At 41.9% G+C, this 19,959-nt stretch overlaps 1 pseudogene; it reads left to right on the top strand.

Moving 5' to 3' along the window:
- Positions 1-625: 625 nt before the first annotated feature.
- LOC122542722 (T cell receptor beta variable 30 pseudogene) lies at positions 626-1,148 on the top strand (annotated as a pseudogene).
- The last annotated feature ends 18,811 nt before the right edge of the window (positions 1,149-19,959 follow it).

Here is a 19,959-nt window from a genome sequence, read left to right as displayed (position 1 = left end):
TGACCTGTTACAAAATAGTAACAGCCCCTCTACATTCCTGAGGCAAAGGCAAATTCAGTAAAATAGAATGCCTCGTATGTAATCAACCCGAGAGTCAAACAAGTCTTGTATTAGCAAAGACTATCACCAAAGCTTCAGGCATGATCCAAAACCACCGCTCACTCTCCTCCATTCTACAGAAGGATTTCGGGATCGGTGAACTGTTCTCGTATGTCACGGTCCGATATTTTCTTAATCAAATGAAACTGCTGCTTCTTTACAAATTCAACAAAATATCAACTATTGCTACAAATTGTCGACTGCCAATATCAGGCAACTGTGGTTCACGCATCCCACAAATCAACAGAACCCCACCTTGAGCTGTATCTGTCACTGTTTCGTCTACTAACTCTTCCCTTTGGAAACCTCCTGTTCACCACTTTCACTGCCAGATAGAGAGAGGGAGAGACGGGGTTTTCATTCTGAGTGGGAGGGCCGTGTGCACACCTAAGTCATTTCCTGAATCCGTCAGGTTTCTCTCGTTGATTTGAAAGCAGCTGGTTCCAGTTCCAGACAAGATTGGACTCTGTTCGCGTTCATACAGGAAAAGAATAACGTAAAAAAGATGTATCTCTTTCTGAGCCTCATGACGTTATTGCCATGTAAGTGATTGTTCATCTAATAATTTGAGGGAACAACCCTCATTTGTGCTTTATTCATTTCCTTTCTCCTTCTCCGTAACAATTGCTCTGTTTACTGAACTTTTCCCTTTCTCAGACGTGAAGACAGCGAGAGTCGTTCAGACTCCCAGCAGCATCTCCAGGTCCCTCGGCAAGGCAGTGGAGTTGAGGTGCACGGTGAAGGGTGAGAGTAGCGGTCACATGTTCTGGTACAGACAATACCCGGGAAAGGAGCTGCAGCTGATGTTTTATTCTGCAGGTGCAGAAATTGTGAATGAAGAAGGAGCGGCGGACGGTTTCACCGCCACACGACCGAGTGGCTCTGACTTTAACCTGGAGTCTCGCAACCTGCAGGCGCATCACTCGGCTGTTTATTACTGTGCCTGGAGTATTCACAGTGACTCAGAAGAGATAGAGCAGCTCAGCAAAACCCCCAAAGACAGCAGGAAGCAGCTGTCAACGACATCACTCATACTTTCGTCCTGTTGAGGACAGCCCTAAGTCCCATCTCTCTTCCCTCCCCATTTAGAGCGACAAGACAAATGTGCAGCCGGAGATTTTTAAAAAGCAATAACGTCACAGCAATGATACCAGAGCGGAGGGATTTTCACTTTGGAAAGAACTGAACGACGTTGACGAACACTTTGCTCTATCTAATACCTTCCTGAAAACATGCATTTATTTTTGGTCTCAGCAAAATTCCACAGGTTCACTATGTTCTAGTTGAATAAATTTCCCGTCGTTCTCATTCGTAAGAGGCCTACTCTCTCTCATTAACTGTGAACCCTGGTTCTGAACTCCCTGGTCATCGGAAACGTACTTCCTGCGTTTAGCCGTCCCAAATCATGTTGCTATTTTGTAGATTTCTATTAGATCCCCGGTTACGGACCAGATCAAAACCCTCAAAATATATTAAGAAGCTAATCTAGACAATAACATTTCCTTATTTTAAAAATAAGACGTTGCTTTCCCCATGCAATTTGATTAGTCAATCGACTCCATTTTAAGTAAAACCCACTATATTGTAAGTTAAAGTCAAGAAAAGAATTGGCTTAACTGTAACTTAATCGAAACGATTATCATATCAATGTATATTAAATGTTACTAATGAACTGTTCCAAAATGATAACATCGCCTCTACACACCATTGGGAAAGGCAAATTCAGTAAAATACACTGCCTCATATGTAATTCTAGCAGCAAGAACAGAACCCCGGCTTTTAGCTGTAGTAGAGAGAGAGGAATAAGAGCTTCTACAGTTAATATCCCAGCAAATGCCATAAGTTAAATCTAAAATTCCTGGTTCGGTGGGAGCTTGATCCTGCCTACCTAGATTGCTTCTATTGAACCAACTTTAAACAAAAAGGCCCAAGGCCACACTAGCTGTTTACTTCATTGACCTCGAGCAGACTGGTCATCACCTCTGTCTCAACCTTCTTCATAAAAAAGCAAGACAACATGCACTTGTTAAAGCCATAGTATCACCACAGATCACCCCTTAAAAATGAACCATCAATACATTATATTGACTCTAAACATGCAAACATCCATTACGATAGTCCATTTCAGTCCACGTTTCCTGCCTGCAAATGCCTCTGTCTTCCTTCATCTCAGTCGCAACAATGCTTTGGCAGTATTGTTCTCTCTTCCTGCTATGTGTATTAGTTTCAAATTGAATGGCTGCAATACTAAGATCCATTAGAAACAATTGGACTTTTTATCCTTTTTTTCCCAAAAGCTGAAAGGCGTTATGATCAGTATATGCAATTGTCTCAGACATATTCCTGGCAAAAATATGTTGAAATGTGCCAAGCTCAAGGTGAGGTGACATCAGAAGTAAACTGTATTTTTGAAATTTAAAAACGGAAATACAGAAAGACCCTTTGAGTTCGTCCAAACTGACATTCTGGTTCAGAAGTAGTCATGGTATGTCCACCTGTGGAACCTGAGGTACAATTTCTGATAAAGGGCTCATGCCCGAAACGTTGATTCGCCTCCTTCTCGGAGGCTGCCTGCCCTGCTGTGTGCTTTTCCAGCACCACAGTCTTGACTCTGATCTCCAACATCTGCAGTCCTCATATTGTCAATGCACTAGTGGCTAATCGGGAATCCAGACGTGATTGCTTGCATTTTCATTAACTCCGATTGAGGAGGAATTGCAAAGAAACAAGCACGTTAATTCTGATTGGATCGAACGGGTTAGAGGGATTGGTACACGCCCTCGATGCATTGGCAGTATTGTTCTCTCTTCCTGCTTATGTGTATTAGTTTCAAATTGATTTTTTTTTCCTGATCGTCAAGATGAATCCTCCCAAACTCTTGTTCTCGACTCATCGCTTAATTAAGAAGAAATTGCAGACACAAGATGTACCTGTAACTGCGCATTATGGTCATTTTTCGCTATAAGAAGCTTTACACAGATTTTCTGTAGTTTAGCTTTACTTTCTACCTTGCTTTTTGTCTTTCTTTCATACTCCCATTTCCCTTTCGATTTTTCGACGTTGACCTGGATGCTCCAATTTACTAGTTTTCTTAATTCCAGGCGCCGACTCGCAGTCATATCCGACAGACTCCCGCAGCTGTCTCCAGCAATCCACGGCACAGAGGAAAATTGAAGTTCACTGTCATGGGCACACGCGATCCTTACATTTACTGGTACAGGCAACAAGCGGGCAAAGAGTCGCAGCTGATGTTTCACTGCCTTTACTGCACAGTCTGTGATTCCAAACCAGCCGGTGGACGGTTTTACCGCCGACAGACCGAATGACTCTGAGTTCTACCTGCAGACTTCCAGCTTGGGCTGAGTCACTCAAGCGTGTACAACTGCGCCGAGAGAGTTCGCAGCGTCTCAGAGAGAGGGCGCACATCAACAAACACCCCAAAGGTGGCAGGAAACAGCTGCTTTCGTCCAAACTGTGTTTTTCCTTGACCTGCTGTATTTGCTTGCCATTTGAGAGAAAGAGTTAGTGGAAAGCTAGATTGAGGAGCACGAGGAAGCGTGAAAGGCAACTACACAGGGAGGTTACCAAAACTGAGAAAATACAACAAAGACTCAAAGTAATCCTTCCCTTTCTGTTGAAACCACAACATTCAGAACGTATCTAATGAACCTCTTTATAATTATGAAAGGATTCATATCGGAAAATGTTTCTGTTCTGGAAGACCAGGACAGAACGATTATGAGTCACAAATAATCACAAAGGGAAATTCAGGAGAAACATGGCGAGTATAATGTTAAGCAAAATTCTACAGGGTGTGCAGGAGTAGAGTGACCTTTGTGTACGTCATTGAATGTGATGGAGAAAGCCGTTATTAAAACATACAATATTCTAACCTTCATAAATAGGGAAGTAAAGTGCAAGAGCAGGGAGATTTTTATTGGTTTATTTAAGGCAATGGTTAGAACTCAGCTGCAGGGCTGTGAACAGGTCTGGGATTGAAGCTGTGAATGCAATCGAGAGAGTGCAGAAAAGGTTTATAAGAATGGTTCCGGGGATGTAACATTTCAGTTCTGAGGGTAGACTGAAAACATTGAAATTGGTCTCCTTGGTGAGGAGAAGGCAAACGAGGATTTGACAGAAGGTTTGAAAAGCGACGGATGTTGACAGGATAGATAGGGAGAAAAAGTTCCCAGTTCGAAAGAGATCGAGAACTAGAGAGTACGCTTTAGAGCTGTTGTGCAAAAGAAGGAAATGCGAGCCAATGAAAAACGTTTCAACCCAGCGGTTAATTGGAATATAGAAGGCAGCACTCGGAACTGTTGCGGAGGTGAGTTTTATTGAGGTACACAAGAGGGAGTTAGATGTGTATTTAAACAAAACTAATGCGCAGGCGTACCAGGTAACAGCAGAAGACTTTTAACCAAGTTAGAATGCTCAAAAAACCGTGCAGACTTGATGATCTGAATGGTTTCCTTTTACACTGTAATGATCCTGTGATTAGAACGTGCGTTGGAGAAGGCAGAACGGTGCATTGAATATGTTAGCAAATTCAGAAAGAGGTGACAGGAACATTTAACAAGTAGCTTATACAGTATGGAGTCCAACATGATTTCCACGGATTGAGCTCGTTCAGCCAGTAGACAATGTTTTGAACAGTTGGTGAATTAGGGTCAACATAAAACACGTTACAAAAACAAATGTGGAAAGAAACATCGGCATTCTCTTTCAGCAACTATCCAGCCGAGGGTGCCTTTCGAGTATGTTGCACAGGAATCATAAACCTCATAGAGACCCTGTTGTCTCCTTAATCAATCTAATGAGGTTACATTTGATTATTAACTTAGATTCATTAACCAGCTCCCACCCTAAATATTATTCATGATGTGGAGATTGGACTGGGATGGACAAGATCAAAAATGAAATGATACCTGGTTATTGTCCAAAACGTTTATTTAAAATTGCAAGCTTTCGGAGCCCCGCTCCTTCCTCAGGTGTGGTCTGATAGGGAGGTAAATGACACAATATTTATTTAAACAAAAGTTAATAACTTTATACCTAACTGCCCTTGTTGACTCCTTTAACCAGTTAGGAGGTAGACTATTGATTAAAATATAAAATCCAGATTCCTTTCAAGTTTTTGTCCCTAGATAATTAAAGGTTTGGTCAAAGTACAAGAGGTTAAATTAGAGTGGTGCTGGAAAAGCACAGCAGGTCAGGCAGCATCCGAAGAGCAGGAAACCCACGGGAATGGCTTTTGCCCGAAACGACGATTTTCCTGCTCCTCGGATGCTGCCTGGCCTGCTGTGCTTTTCCAGCACCACTCTAATCTAAACTCTGGTTTTCAGCATCTGTAGACCTCACTTTTGCCTAATGTACAAGAGATGTTATCTCAGGTTAGACACTGCACTTTAGGTGTGAGGTCCCACTTTGAATCTGTCTGTGTTGAGCTGAGGACCAGTTTTATTTTGTTAATAGAAAAGAATCTGAAATGAAGTACGACACCCAAATGCACACGCATGTGTTTGTGTGTCTGAGTGTGTCAGAGAGAGTGAGAGTGAGAGAGAATATTCGTGTCAAAGTGGAAAAACAGCTTCATGGGCAGATCACCCTCAATTTTCTGTACTCAATACGAACAAATTATTGCAAATTGTCCTTATTGTTGATTCCTTAAAGCCCTGTATCATGCTCCTGTATCCACAAAGCAGTCCCTCTAAACCTAGTCCATCCTCCCTGAGGCATGCGCCCAGAATTGAAATGTATTTTCTCGGTGGAGTCTACTCAGTGTTTTCAACAATAACATCCTCCATGTTGAATCCTGTTCTCTGGAAATAGAGGCTGAGCTTTGATTATATTTCTGGGCATATTCTAAAATATCCATAAGTTCCATATGCATTACGATGGGAGACAATGCAATTCACTGACATTTCTAGAGGTACTCGCTTTTTAACAGTTCGTACTTCATTGACTTCTCTTATTTTGGCAGATCATGGATAACCTGGGAGATGTGGGACAAGTGGCAGGAAATGGGACTAGATTTGTTCAAGATATCTGGTCAGCATGGACGAGTTAGACCGAAGGATCTGTTTCCATCTCTCTATGACTATGACTCTATGCCCACTTTAAACTATCTGCCCCTGCTTTCTCCACCTATATCTACTGTATCTGTCTCCTTTGCTCTGTTCTGCTTTCCTTCAGCCAATCATGGAGAGAGTGGGGTGGGATTTTCAGACCGGGTGGGAGAGGTATATTTTTCAAACTTGCGTCACTTTACATTTTCGAAGTCATTTGAAAGCTTTTGTTTTAAAGTGATTGGATTTTCTCCATTTGGCTATATTTCAGCGACAAGAAAACTTGAAGTAAAAAATGCAACAAATAGTGTGCCTCATAATTTTATTTCGATGTAAGTGGTACCATTTATTATTTTCTTTCGTAACGTTGTTAACTGTTTAATTTATCTCACGTTCTCCAAACATTTGATTCACTTTCTTTTTCTCCATCTCTTCCTCAGACGTGAACTCAGTGACTGTCCACCAAACTCCCCCATCTGTTTCTAAAGTTGTTAGTGACAGTGTAGAACTGAAGTGCATGGTTGAGGTAGCCAGTAATGATTACATGTACTGGTATTGTCAATACCCGGGTAAAGAACTGCAGCTGTTGTTTTACTCCAGTACCACACAGCATGTGATTCCAGACGGGATAGTGGACGGTTTCACCGTTGAGCGACCAAGTGCTTCTCTGTTCAACCTGAAGTCCTCTCGCCTTCGAACGAATCATTCAGCCGTGTATTACTGCGCCTGGAGTCTTTACAGTGACCCAGAGAGGAAGAGCAGCTCAACAAAAAAACTCCCAAAGACAAACAACTGTAAAGAACAAAATCACACAGTTTTGTTTGCCTTTTGCAAAGTTGGCGCGTCGATTACTATGAGAATAGACTTATTAAAAAAATAGATATAAATGCACTGGAATTGGATGAATAATATTGAGACCGCAACTAAAAGTCGATGACAGTTCTCTCGGAGAACAGTAAGAATGTTTCTATATCCACAGAGTCAGCAGATGGCGCTCAAAGTCAATGACACACTCATCCATGGTTCCATAAGAAGACAGATGGAGGAAGAGGATATTCACCCCTTATGATTTGGGGCAGGAAGAAAGATCATTTGTTGTCCTTGGATTTATCCTGGAAAAGTGGGAACTACTCAACTTTTCTTGAAGTTAATATTCACAAATATCAAAAAGCTATTTAACTATTCGCAGCGCCAGTGTGGGTGGTGCTGTGGCTCAGTGGTTACCATTGCTGCCTCACAGCATCAGGAACCCGCGTTCGCTTCCAGGCTTGGGCGACTCTGTGTGGAGTTCGAACACAATCCCCATGTCTGCGTGGGTTTTCTCCTTGTGCTTGGTTTCGTCCCAAGCCCAACATGTACAGCTTAGGTGAATTGACTATGCTACATTGCCCAAAGCGTTCGGTTCTGGGTGGGTAACTTGTCAGAGAGTCGGTGTGAACTTGTTGGACTGAAAGATCCATTTCCACTTTGGAGAGATTCAATGCCTTCCGAATGTTTAGTAACCATGACCAATTCAGTTCTTTCTTCTGTCTCTCTCATATTTATTGTATCACAAAGAGTTGCAAGCAAACATCACCAGCATGAAGGCTGAAACCTTTATTTGAATCCACAACCTGGTGGGTATTTTGCAAGTGCAGACGTATACTCGATATGACCTTTGTTTTTATTCAGCTGCATGGTATCTAAGATCAACTAGTCACCAAAATGCTGCTGTTTGATTTCTAGCCATTTTCGATTAAAATAAAACAACTAATTAGTTGAATCTTAAGAAACCTCTGGCCACCATACTGACAGTAACAAACTTGAATGACACTTTGTAATGACTAAGTGATCCAGGTGAATTATCTGAAGAATCTCAGGTATTGTTGCTCCGAGTATCACCAATTACCCTTCGAATATTAGAAAGTCATTGATGAGAGTGAGGTGTCGACATTGCTCCAAGTCCTGGCACAAGGGAGAAATATTGATTAGATTTCCTGAACAGCTCCATCAGATATTTAAGATACATTCTACATCACATTTTTCAGCTTCCTGATACATCTAGTTACCTTTCTGTCGGTGGTAAATCTTTTTGACTTCTGAGATTTAGACTTCAGCCTCCTAAATGAAAGCGAAACCTGTTTTCACTCTGTTATCCTGAATGGTATCTAGTGCTTCGCCTGCACGGATTCAATGGCTAAGTAATAACTTATCAGCCTGCGTTTCATCTTCTTATACCTGAAAGAGTACTGTGCCAATCCTGTTGAAGGTGGATTGGGTTATATGTTGGTCACAAGCTGTGGATTAGTATATGCCAGTTTTGCTCGAATAATTCATTCTGTTCACTGTTAACCCTGGTGTGCTCCCTGTCTCAAAGACGGATATACATCTGCTACATTTGGCAACAACATTTCCACCTGGTTTACATTCGTAATTTGATGGTGATGGAAAATCGTTATTGGTCGTGGTGTTCTCGGGGTTGACTGGGATACCTGGAGCTTATTTCCTTGTTGTTCCCCACACAAACCTATATTTCTGATCATGCTCATGCATGAGGGGACCCAGAACTTTCTGTATTGCAATATTTTTTCAGTCTCTCTAATTCTATTTTACTTTTGTATTTGTTAAGGCTGCCCATAACTGAGCAGCACGAAATGACGGGTTGGTGATGATTCGCCACGGCACATTCGCCCGCAAAATGACTGAATGCTACCCCACTAGCTCTGAAGAGCATGGCTGACAGTAATTAGGGAGCTTTAGAAATGTCTTTTTAATGTAATCTCCACTCATGGAAAATAGCAAGTCTATGTAATGAAGGCTACTAGCTAGGATGGAATGTGCAGCTGCAGTGGTTTACATAATAATAAAATTTCACACTAATTTGTTGTTTCTCTTGAATTATTTCATCAATCTGAAACAATATTAAGTGTAAGTTATCGTTAAGACCCTTTAGATAATCATACATAGAAATTCAGAAGTAATTATGCATCCACATAGATACAAAAAGGTCACTAAAAGCATTAGAGAAAAAGATTCAAACCACTGTCAGACAGTAGAAACCCGCCCCACACCGCCCCCCACCCCCATCCCAGCAACCCAATCATTACAGGGAAGAGCGAGATGATCACACATTGGAATGTATACTTAATTCACACGTTGAAATACAACTTGACAGCTTAAAAAAATCAACCATTGGATGTAGCCATATAAGTTTGTTGGAACTGATCAATAATCAATATTCCTTTGGATTCTCTGCATTGAGAAAGTTAGAAGTCCCCTATCTAATTACTTGGTAGTTAAACACACAGCAGCAAGCAAATTGTTGGCACAGAATGTTGTAAAAAAGATCCAATCACAGTTTGACAACCCAGCACCATTCCCCAATATTGTACAGGGGAGCAGATGTGCACAGCGATTTCAGAAAGGGACAAGGAAAATAGCTAAATTGAGAATCTGCTTGCACGAGGCTGGAGTACATTTGACACAGTGCTATGTGGAGTTGTCGAGTGCCATTCCCTGCATAATACCAGTAATTGCTTGAATAAACATCTATGCGCCTGAACTCTGCTGCCTCATGAAATTGTGTTCTGGAGAGGTCTCTTGAAAAAATCCAAAACCTTTGAATTTTTTCCACATTACACTCTACCTTCCAAAATGCTTCCTCACCCACATCACCAGCCTTTATCTATTTTGATTTTCTTGCTCCTCGGATGCTGCCTGATCTGCTGTGCTTTTCCAGCACTACCTCTATCCCCTGCCTATTCATGGAACTGGCAAGGTGCATCTTAAAATGTGGTTATTGTATCCACCTGAACTACCACCTCTGGCAGTGCATTACAAGCATTTACCACCTTCTTTCTGAAAGACATGTCTCGCTCATCTTTTTTTTTCAAAACACTTACCTAGTAATTGCCATTTCTACCATGGGAAAAATACTCCAACTATCCATATCTCTCAATTTATAAATCGCTATGAGGTTGCACCTCATCCTTCAACGTTCAAGTGAAAACAAATTAAGTTTGTCCAATATCTCCTCATTGTTAAGAACCTTCAAACTAGGCAACATCCTAGTAAACCATTTCTGCACCCTCTCAAAAGCCTCCACATGCTGCTAGAATTGTGGTGACTGGAATTGTACACAACATTTGAAATATGACCAAACTGAAGTTCTCTACAGCAGCAACAGTACTTGCCAGATTTTATAATCTATCTCATAACTGATGCAAGCAAACATGCTCTGTGCTTCTGGCTCTTCTTAAATAAAGGGACAATATACTGGCTATTCTCCAGTCCACTGGGATCACTCCCACACTAAAGAGGAAACAAGCATTTCATACAAGGCCCCAGCAATTTCCTCACCTGCCTCCATCAACATTTGAAGATAGAACCCATCAGATCCTGAGAGCATGCGTACCTTTATGCATTTTAGAACTCTCAAAACCTTCTCCTTTTTCATATTGATATTGATAATCAGCATACCCTCCTGAGACAGGCCATTCACCATGTCCTCCTCCTTCGTGAATACTAATGCAAAGTACTCAGCAAGAACCTCATCCACTTCTTCTCGCTCCATGCACAAGTTCTCTCCTTTGTCCATGAGGGGACCTACATTAACTCTAGCTCTCCTCTTGCCCCTTATGTATGCAATGTCTTAGGATTTTCCTTTATCGTGTTTTCCAAAGACATTTTATGGTCACTTTTATCCATCCTAATTCCTTGTTTCAGTTCTTTCTTGCTATCTTGGAATTCTTTGGGGGCTCTTTGAGTCGTCTCTCACTTCCGTTTGTGTCCAAGATTCCTGAATCTTATCATCAATCTGAACCAACTGGTCCTGAACTGTATTCAACTGGTCTTTAAAAGATTCCCACTTGCCAGACTTATCTTCAAACAGCTGTCATTTGTTCCGGCCTAATATTGTGTTAATTAGACTCCATGTAGTTTTTTTATTCATTTGAGTACCACTGATATCCTTATCCACTTAAAACTTACAGAATGAGGGTTACGGTTTTCAAAATGCTCCTCCACTGAAATCTTAATCACGTGACAGGGCTCCTTCTCCAATTCTAGACTGAACATGTCCCTCCCCTAGTTGAACTATTTATATATTGTTTAAAAAAAGTGTCCTGGATATACTTTAAAAAATCTTTCCCATTCATGCCACAGGCACACAACGATTCCCAGTCAATATTGAACTTAAAATCGCTCACCACAGCAATCCTGTTTTCATTCCCCCCCCCCCCCCCCCCCATATTCTGTCCACATATCTGTTCGTCTGTCACCGGCTGACTATTGACAGTCCAATCCCAGCACGGTGGTTGTACCCTCCCTCTTGCTGAGTTCTGTCCATATGGCCTTTCGTTATAGTTTTCATGAAATAGAGCCGTGGCCTCTCCACAATATTGTTCCTCCGCCAATCCCAATGGATGTTGAATAGTTCGTACTTTTGGCAGCTCCGGATCATCCAATCAGGGTGGGAGGGGCTTGGTGGAGACTGGCATGGGGCGGGGTTATCAATGTGCGTAAGAGAGAAGGGCTCAGCTCTCAACCAGAGGGAGGGGATGTGCACTGTATTTCCAATGTTGTCTCACGAACGATAAATACTGCTAAACAAAGGGTTACCTTGAAGTAATAAGGCTGCCTGGCTGGAGGAAATTGTGCCTGACTTTCATTAGCAAATCATAAAGTTTTTGGTGCTGTCAATCATTTTATCAGAGAACCCTACAATGGTGTCCTTTATCCAGTTCTTGAAGCAGGGCTCCCTGTTTCACCTTTGTAGATGTGCAATCTTTGTGACATTCCATTTTAATTCCACTTTCATCTGTGTTCCTTCTACATTCTTCCTTTTTTGAATCAGCATTAATATTCAGTTCATTGATGAGATGGTCACAATGGAGAGCCACTAGAGGACGTGCATATTTCTTTGTGAAATGTGAAAATGCATCTCCTTCATTTCTATGTGTTATACTTTCCATATTTGTAAAAAAAATAAAGATTAAAGAAGAAAAAAGAAAACAAAAATAAAGTTTGTATATATGCCTGTAAATTGTTTTAAATACTTGAGCCTTTTGTGGGGGTGGGTTGGGTTGGGGTGGAGAAACGAGATGAAGAAAAGCCTTATGTTTCAGTTTCTTCATCGGTTTTGGACGCTTACAGGGTTTCTTGTAACATTTAAGTGCTGCTTACATCACTGAACAAATAATGGTGTAGCTGTTGCCCCTTTCAGTGTATTTTATTAAAAAAGAAAAGGGAAACATTTGTTCATTATAACTAGTTTTCATTGCTGAAAATGCAACATTAATTGTAGCTACCCATGTTGCACTGAGCTTGCCAGTGGTGACTGTCAAGAAGTCATTTTATTTTTTTTTCCCAGTTGTTAGTTGGTTGTTGTTGCTGCAGAAGACTGAACTGCTTGGAGTATTTAACAACATAACTGATTTCAAGTGTTTTTCAAATGTGGTTGTCCAGTTTTTATGGCCTTACTATGTATTTTTGTTGTTTCTTTGAGAGCAGACACATTTGACTATTGCTTACTGATTGATTGACATTTAATTTATTAGTTCTGCTCTGCACCTTTCCTTTCTGTGCGGAAAGTTCACGTTGTAATTGCAATTTTTTTTTACTTTTCAGGTTTGTACTTGAAAGTTTAATAAAACTTTTGAGCAAAAAAAAAAGAAAAAAAAAATTGTGTACAAGATGATTAGGGGGTTAGATAGGGTTGACAGTGTGAACCTTTTCCCGCGTATGGAGTCGGGTATTACAAGGGGGCATAGCTTTAAATTAAGGGGGGGTAGATATAGGACTGAAGTTCGGGGTAGGTTCTTCACTCAGCGAGTCGTAAGTTCATGGAATGCCCTGCCAGCAGCAGTGGTGGACTCTCCCTCTTTATGGGCATTTAAGCGGGCATTGGATAGGTATATGGAGGATAGTGGGTTAGTATAGGTTAGGTGGGCTTGGATCGGCGCAACATCGAGGGCCAAAGGGCCTGTACTGCGCTGTATTCTTCTATGTTCTATGTTCTATGTGTGTGTTGCTGACTCTGTTCATCGCGTTTCACCGTAAGGGACTGTTTAAGTTACAATCATTATGCATTTTAGAAATCTCAAAACCTTCTCATTTTTCATATTGATATGGCCCAGAAAATCTCTTTCAACCGGCGATTCTGCACTCCTGCTCTCATTCTATTTCTCTGTATACACTTTTTTTTTCTACATTCCTTACCTTTCTTTTTACTTTCACCACGACTCTATCCCCAATTACTGACCTCTTCCTCTCCCCGTTTTTTCCTCAGATGTGAAATCACAGACTATCCACCAGAACCCCACCGCTGTCTCCAAATTTCTCGGAGAGGGAGTGAAACTGGAGTGCAATGTGGAGGGCAGCAGCAGTAGTAATCTCTACTTGTACTGGTACAGCTAAGACCCCGGGAAAAGAGCTACAGCTGATGTTTTACTCCAGTACAGCACAGTACGTGACTCCACCGGAGCCGGTGGACGGTTTCACCGCTGACAGACCGAGTACCACCAAGTTCAGCATGAAGTCCTCCAACCTCCAAGTGAAACACTCAGCCGTGTATTACTGCGCCTGGAGTCTTCACAGTGACTCAGCGAGAGGGAGCAGCTCAACAAAAACCCCAAACGGTAACAGGAAGCAACTGTTATCATCAAAACCTAACGATATTTTCCTGGTTTTGTTTAATTATGGGCAACAAGGGGAGGAATAAAAAAAGTAATGACGTGTAGAGATATTGTTAACACAAAACATGGAGCACAGGAACAAATCCTTCAACTCTGTCTCGACACACGACGCCTTTCTGAACTGGAAACCTCTACGCTGCATTCCCTTCCTCTTCGTGTATACGTCAAGATGACTCTTAAAAGTTGCTGTTGCATCCGCTTTCAGCATCTTCTGTACTAGTGCACTCCAGCACTTAGCAGCCTGAGATTTTTTTATGAACAAAAACTTGCCTGTCACACTTCCTTTAAACTTACTCCTTTACCTTAAACATATGACTCCAAGTAAATGACATTTCTACCCTGAGGGAAAAGACTGTCCATTCTATTCATGCCTCTCAATTTTATAAACTTCCATCACACCGCCCTTCATCCTCTGACGCTTCACTACCTCCCAAGACAAGCAACGTTCTCTTTTCTGCAACCCCTCAAAGTCGATACATCCTTCTTGGTAGTGTGATAGTATTGAGGCTTAGTATGAAATTGAATAAAGAGAAAACTCTGAAACGCCAAGAAAGTTTGACTAGGTTCGTATGTGTTGAAAAGCAGGAAGCTGTTGAAAGGTGTATCAATAGTTTAGGCTCTGAGGAACTTCTAAACTCGAGGTCACGACAGTCCCTAAGAGTAAATCTGAACGGGAAGTCAGGAGAAACATTTTTTTGTCCGAGAGTGTAAGAATGTGGAATTCGGAGATACATAGAATGGATTCAGAAGAATGCACTGAAAAGAATCAATTGATAGAAAAAGGAAGGGATAATAATGGAAATCGGAAGATATCAGTGAAAAGACACCAGGAGGAATTTACATTATTTTTCTATTGGTGCAATAGAGGGCGCTTTTGCACCATGAAATGCACCTGGGGTTGGACAGGAACAGAGACTAAATTGTCCCTCAAGCTTGCGCTGGCAATCAAATAGACCAGAGTGGAGCAATGCGTAAATTCAGTCTACTCACATCCACTAACCATTCGTTTACACAGTGACCCGATTAAAATATATTAGTTTCCGTTTTGAACTGACCAGCAGCATTGGCTGCGCTTTGGGGAGAGAGTAAATGCGAGACATCTTGACTGAGGGAGCAAAACTCCGTGAAGGCGAAGAGGTCCTCCTTAAATTCTATAAATCCGTTAATCTCTCAACTTCCGTCGCCATGGGAGACTTAAATAACTTGTTTCGACTTTAACCGTTGAACATCGAAAGATCGTCGCTGGGATCATCGCTGGTAAGCAGTTCATATCTTCGAGCCGAATCTGCTATTCAATATGATCACGGATGACCCTGTTTCAATACCAAATTCCTGCTTTCTCCCCCAAAGCCCTGACGTCTTTGGAATTAAAAATATACTATCTCTTTCTTGAATATATTCAGTGACTAGGCCTCCACAGCCTTCCTTAATGGAGAATTTCACAAGTTCACTGAGTGAAGAAATCACATCGGAAAAATGAGAGGGTCCAGGGGAATTAGACTATATAGTTGGGAGAAGACCAGGAATTATCCACTAATTACTAATGAACTGTTACAAAATCGTAACAGCCCCCCTACATTCCTGAGGCAAAGGTAAATTCAGTAAAATACAGTGCCTCGTATTAAATAAACCCGAGAGTCAAACAAGTCTTTTATTAGCAAAGAGTATCACCAAAGCTTCAGGCATGATCCAAACCCGCCGCTCACTCTCCTCCCTTCTACAGAAGGGTTTCTGTGTCGGTGAACTATTCTCATAAGGCAAATCGTAGCAGGACTTATACACTTAATGGCAATGTCCTAGGGAGTGTTGCTGAACAAAGAGACCTTGGAGTGCATGTTCATAGCTCATTGAAAGTCGATTCGCAGGTAGATAGGATAGTGAAGAAGACGTTTGGTATGCTTTCCTTTATTGGTCAGAGCATTGAGTACAGGAGTTGGGAGGTCATGTTGCAGCTGTACAGGACATTGGTTAGGCCACTGTTGGAATATTGCGTGCAATTCTGGTCTCCTTAGTATCGGAAAGATGCTGTGAAACTTGAAAGGGTTCATATGTTGTGGTCACTGGTACAATTGCAACATTTAAGAGGCATTTGGATGGGAATATGAATAGGAAGGGTTTGGAGAAAAATGGGCCGGGTGCTGGCAGGTGGGACTAGAATTGGTTGGGATATCTGGTCGGCATGGACGGGTTGAACCGAAGGGTCTGTTTCCATGCAGTACATCTCTATGACTCTATATGTCACGGTCGATACTTTCATAATCAAATGAAACTGCTACTTCTTTACAAATTCAACAAAATATCAGCTATTGCTACAAATTGTCGACTGCCAATATCAGGCAACTGTGTTTACGAATCTCACAAATCAACAGAATCCCACCTTGAGCTGTATCTGCCAGTGTTTTGTCCACTAACTCTTCCCTTTGGAAACCTCCTGTTCACCACTGTTTCACTGCAAGAAGAAAGAGAGAGGGAGAGACGGGGTTTTCCATCTGAGGGGGAGGGGCGTGTGCACACCTACGTCATTTCCTGAATCCGTCAGGTTTCTCTCATTGATTTGAAAGCAGCTGGTTCTAGACCCAGACAGGATTGGATTCTGGTCGCGTTCATACAGGAAAAGAATAACGTAAAAAAAGATGTATCTCTTACTGAGCCTCATGACGTTATTGCAATGTAAGTGATTGTTCATCTAATAATTTGAGGGCTGAAAATGTGTTGCTGGAAAAGCGCAGCAGGTCAGGCAACATCCAAGGAGCAGGAGAATCAACGTTTCGGCCATGAGCCTGAAGAAGGGCTCATGCCGAAAACGTCGATTCTCCTGCTCCTTGGATGCTGCCTGACCTGCTGCGCTTTTCCAGCAACGCATTTTCAGCTCTGATCTCCAGTATCTGCTGTCCTCACTTTCTCCTAATAATTTGAGGGAACAACCCTCTTTTACGCTTTACTCCTTTCCATTCTCCTTCTCGGTAACAATTGCTCTGTTTACTGACCTTTTCCCTTTCTTAGACGTGAAGACAGCGAGAGTTGTTCAGACTCCCAGCAGCATCTCCAGGACCCTCGGCAAGGCAGTGGAGTTGAGGTGCACCGTGAAGGGTGAGAGTAGCGGTTACATGTACTGGTACAGACAATACCCGGGAAAGGAGCTGCACTTGATGTTTTATTCTGCAGCTGCAGAAGATGTGAATGAAGAAGGAGCGGCGGACGGTTTCACCGCCACACGACCGAGTGGCTCTGACTTTAACTTGGAATCTCGCAACCTGCAGGCGCATCACTCGGCTGTTTATTACTGTGCCTGGAGTATTCACAGTGACTCAGAGAGATGGAGCAGCTCAACAAAAACCCCAAAGACAGCAGGAAGCAGCTGTCAACGACATCGCTGATACTTTCGTCCTGTTGAGGACAGCCCTCAGCCCCAGCTCTCAGCCCTCCCCAATTAGAGCGACAAGACAAATGTACAGCTGGAGATATTGAAAAAGGCACAGAAATGATACCAGAGCGGAAGGATTTTCACTTTGGAAAAGAACTGAACGTCGTTGACGAACACTTTGCTCTATCTAACTCTTTCCCGAAACCATGCATTTATGTTTGGTCACAGCATGTATCTGTTTCAGAAAATTCCATAGGTTCGCTTTGTTCTGGTTGAGTAAATTTCCCTTCGTTCTCATTCGTAAGAGGCCTACTCTCTCTCATTAACTGTGAACCCTGGTTCTGGACTCCCTGGTCATCCGAAACATACTTCCTGCGTTTAGCCGTCCTAAATCCTGTTGCTAATTTGTAGATTTCTATTAGATCCCCGGTTCTGGGCCAGATCAAACCGCCTCAAAATATATTAAGAAGTTAGTCTAGACAATAACTTTTTCCTTATTTTAAAGATAAGACGTTGCTTTCCCCATGCAATTTGATTGGTCAAACGACTCAATTTTAAACAAAACTCACAATATTTTAACAGTTAAAGTAAAGAAAAGAATTGGCTTAAATGCAACTTCACCGAAACGCTTATCAAATCAATGTATATTAGCTGTTCCTAATGAACAGTTCCAAAATAGCAAAATCAACTCTACACTCCCTTGGCAAAGGCAAATTCAGTAAAATACATTGCCTGATATGTAATTCTAGAAGCAGGAACAGAACCCAGGCTTCCTGTAGCAGGGAGAGGTATAAGAGCTTCTACAGCTAATATCCCCGCAAATGTCCTAATTAAATCTAAAAATCCTGGTTTGTGGGAGCTTGATCCTGCCCACCTCGATTGCTTCTATTGAGCCAACTTTAAACAAAAGGCCCCACTAGCAGTATACTACATTGACTTCGAGCTGACTGGTCAGCACCCCTGTCTCAGTCTTCTTCATAAAAAAGCAAGACAAAATGCACTTGTTAAAGCCATAGTGTCACCACAGATCACCCCTTAAAAAATGAACCATCAATACACAAAAGTAGCTTTATTTTTCATATTTTTCACACTTTGCTTTATCTATTAGTAAACTACAATACATTATATTGACTCGAAACATGCAAATATCCATTCCTACAGTCCATTTCAGTCCATTTTCCCTGCCTGCAAATGTCTCTGTCTTCCCTCACCTCAGTCACAACAAGGCATTGGCAGTATCGACCTCTCTTCCTGCTATGTGTATTAGTTTTAAATTGAATGGCTGCATTACTAAGATCCATGAGAAACAATTGGATTTTTAATTCTTTTTCCCAAAAGCTGAAAGATATTATGATCAGTATATGCAATCGTCTCAGACACATTCCTGGCAATAAAAATGTTGAAATGTGCCAAGCTTCAGATGAGGTGACATCAGGAAAAAAGTAGATTGTTGATATTTAAAAACGGAAATACAGAAACCCTTTGAGTTCGTCCAAACTGATATTCTGGTTCAGAAGTAGTGATGCTATGTCTACATGTGGTACCTGACGTACAATTCCTGATAAAGGGCTCATGCCCAAAATGTTTATTCTCCTCCTTCTCGGAGGCTGCCTGACCCGCTGTGCTTTTCCAGCACCACAGTCTTGACTCAGATCTCCAGCACCTGCAGTCCTCATATTGTCAATACACGAGTGGCTAATCGGGAATCCAGACGTGATTGCTTGCATTTTCATTAACTCCGATTGAGGACGAATTTCAAAGAAATAAGCACGTTAATTCTGATTGGATCGAACGAGTTAGAGGGCTTGGTACACGCCCTCGATGCATTGGCAGTATTGTTCTCTCTTCCTGCTTATGTGTATTAGTTTCAATTTTTTTTTTTCTGATCGTCAAGATGAATCCTCAGAAAGCCGGTATATCACTGCAATATCCCAAACCCTTGTCCTCGACTCATCGCTTAATTAAGAAGAAATTGCAGACACAAGATGTACCTGTAACTGCGCATTATGGTCATTTTTCGCTATAAGAGGCTTTACACAGATTTTCTGTAGTTTAGCTTTACTTTCTACCTTGCTTTTTGTCTTTCTTTCATACTCCCACTTCCCTTTCGATTTTTCGACGTTGACCTGGATGCTCCAATTTACTAGTTTTCTTAATTCCAGGCGCCGACTCGCAGGATATCCGACAGACTCCCGCAGCTGTCTCCAGCAATCCACGGCACAGAGGAAAATTGAAGTTCACTGTCATGGGCATAAGCGACCCTTACATTTACTGGTACAGACAACAAGCGGGCAAAGAGTCGCAGCTGATGTTTCACTGCCTTTACTGTGATTCCAAACCAGCCGGTGGACGGTTTTACCGCCGACAGACCGAATGACTCTGAGTTCTACCTGCAGACTTCCAGCTTGGGCTGAGTCAGTCAAGCGTGTACAACTGCTTGAGTGACAAATACCCCAAAGGTGGCAGGAAACAGCTACTTTCGTCCAAACTGTGCTTTTCCTTGACCTGCTTTATTTGCTTGCCATTTGAGAGAAAGAGTTAGTGGAAAGCTAGATTGAGGAGCACGAGGAAGCGTGAAAAGGCAACTACACAGGAAGGTTGCCAGAACTGAGAAATTGCAACAAACTCAAAGTAACCCTTACCTCTCTGTTGAAACCACAACATTCAGAACGTATCTAATGAACCTCTTTATAATTATGAAAGGTTTCATATCAGAAAATGTTTCTGTTCTGGAAGGCCAGGACAGAATGATTAT

This window comes from Chiloscyllium plagiosum, unplaced genomic scaffold (genome assembly GCF_037043375.1).
Source record: "Chiloscyllium plagiosum isolate Xiang-an unplaced genomic scaffold, Cpla_swu_hap1 HiC_scaffold_47, whole genome shotgun sequence".
Taxonomy (NCBI): Eukaryota; Metazoa; Chordata; class Chondrichthyes; order Orectolobiformes; family Hemiscylliidae; genus Chiloscyllium; species Chiloscyllium plagiosum.
Note: the sequence above shows the minus strand (reverse complement) of the source record. Positions and strands in the feature narration are given on the sequence as shown.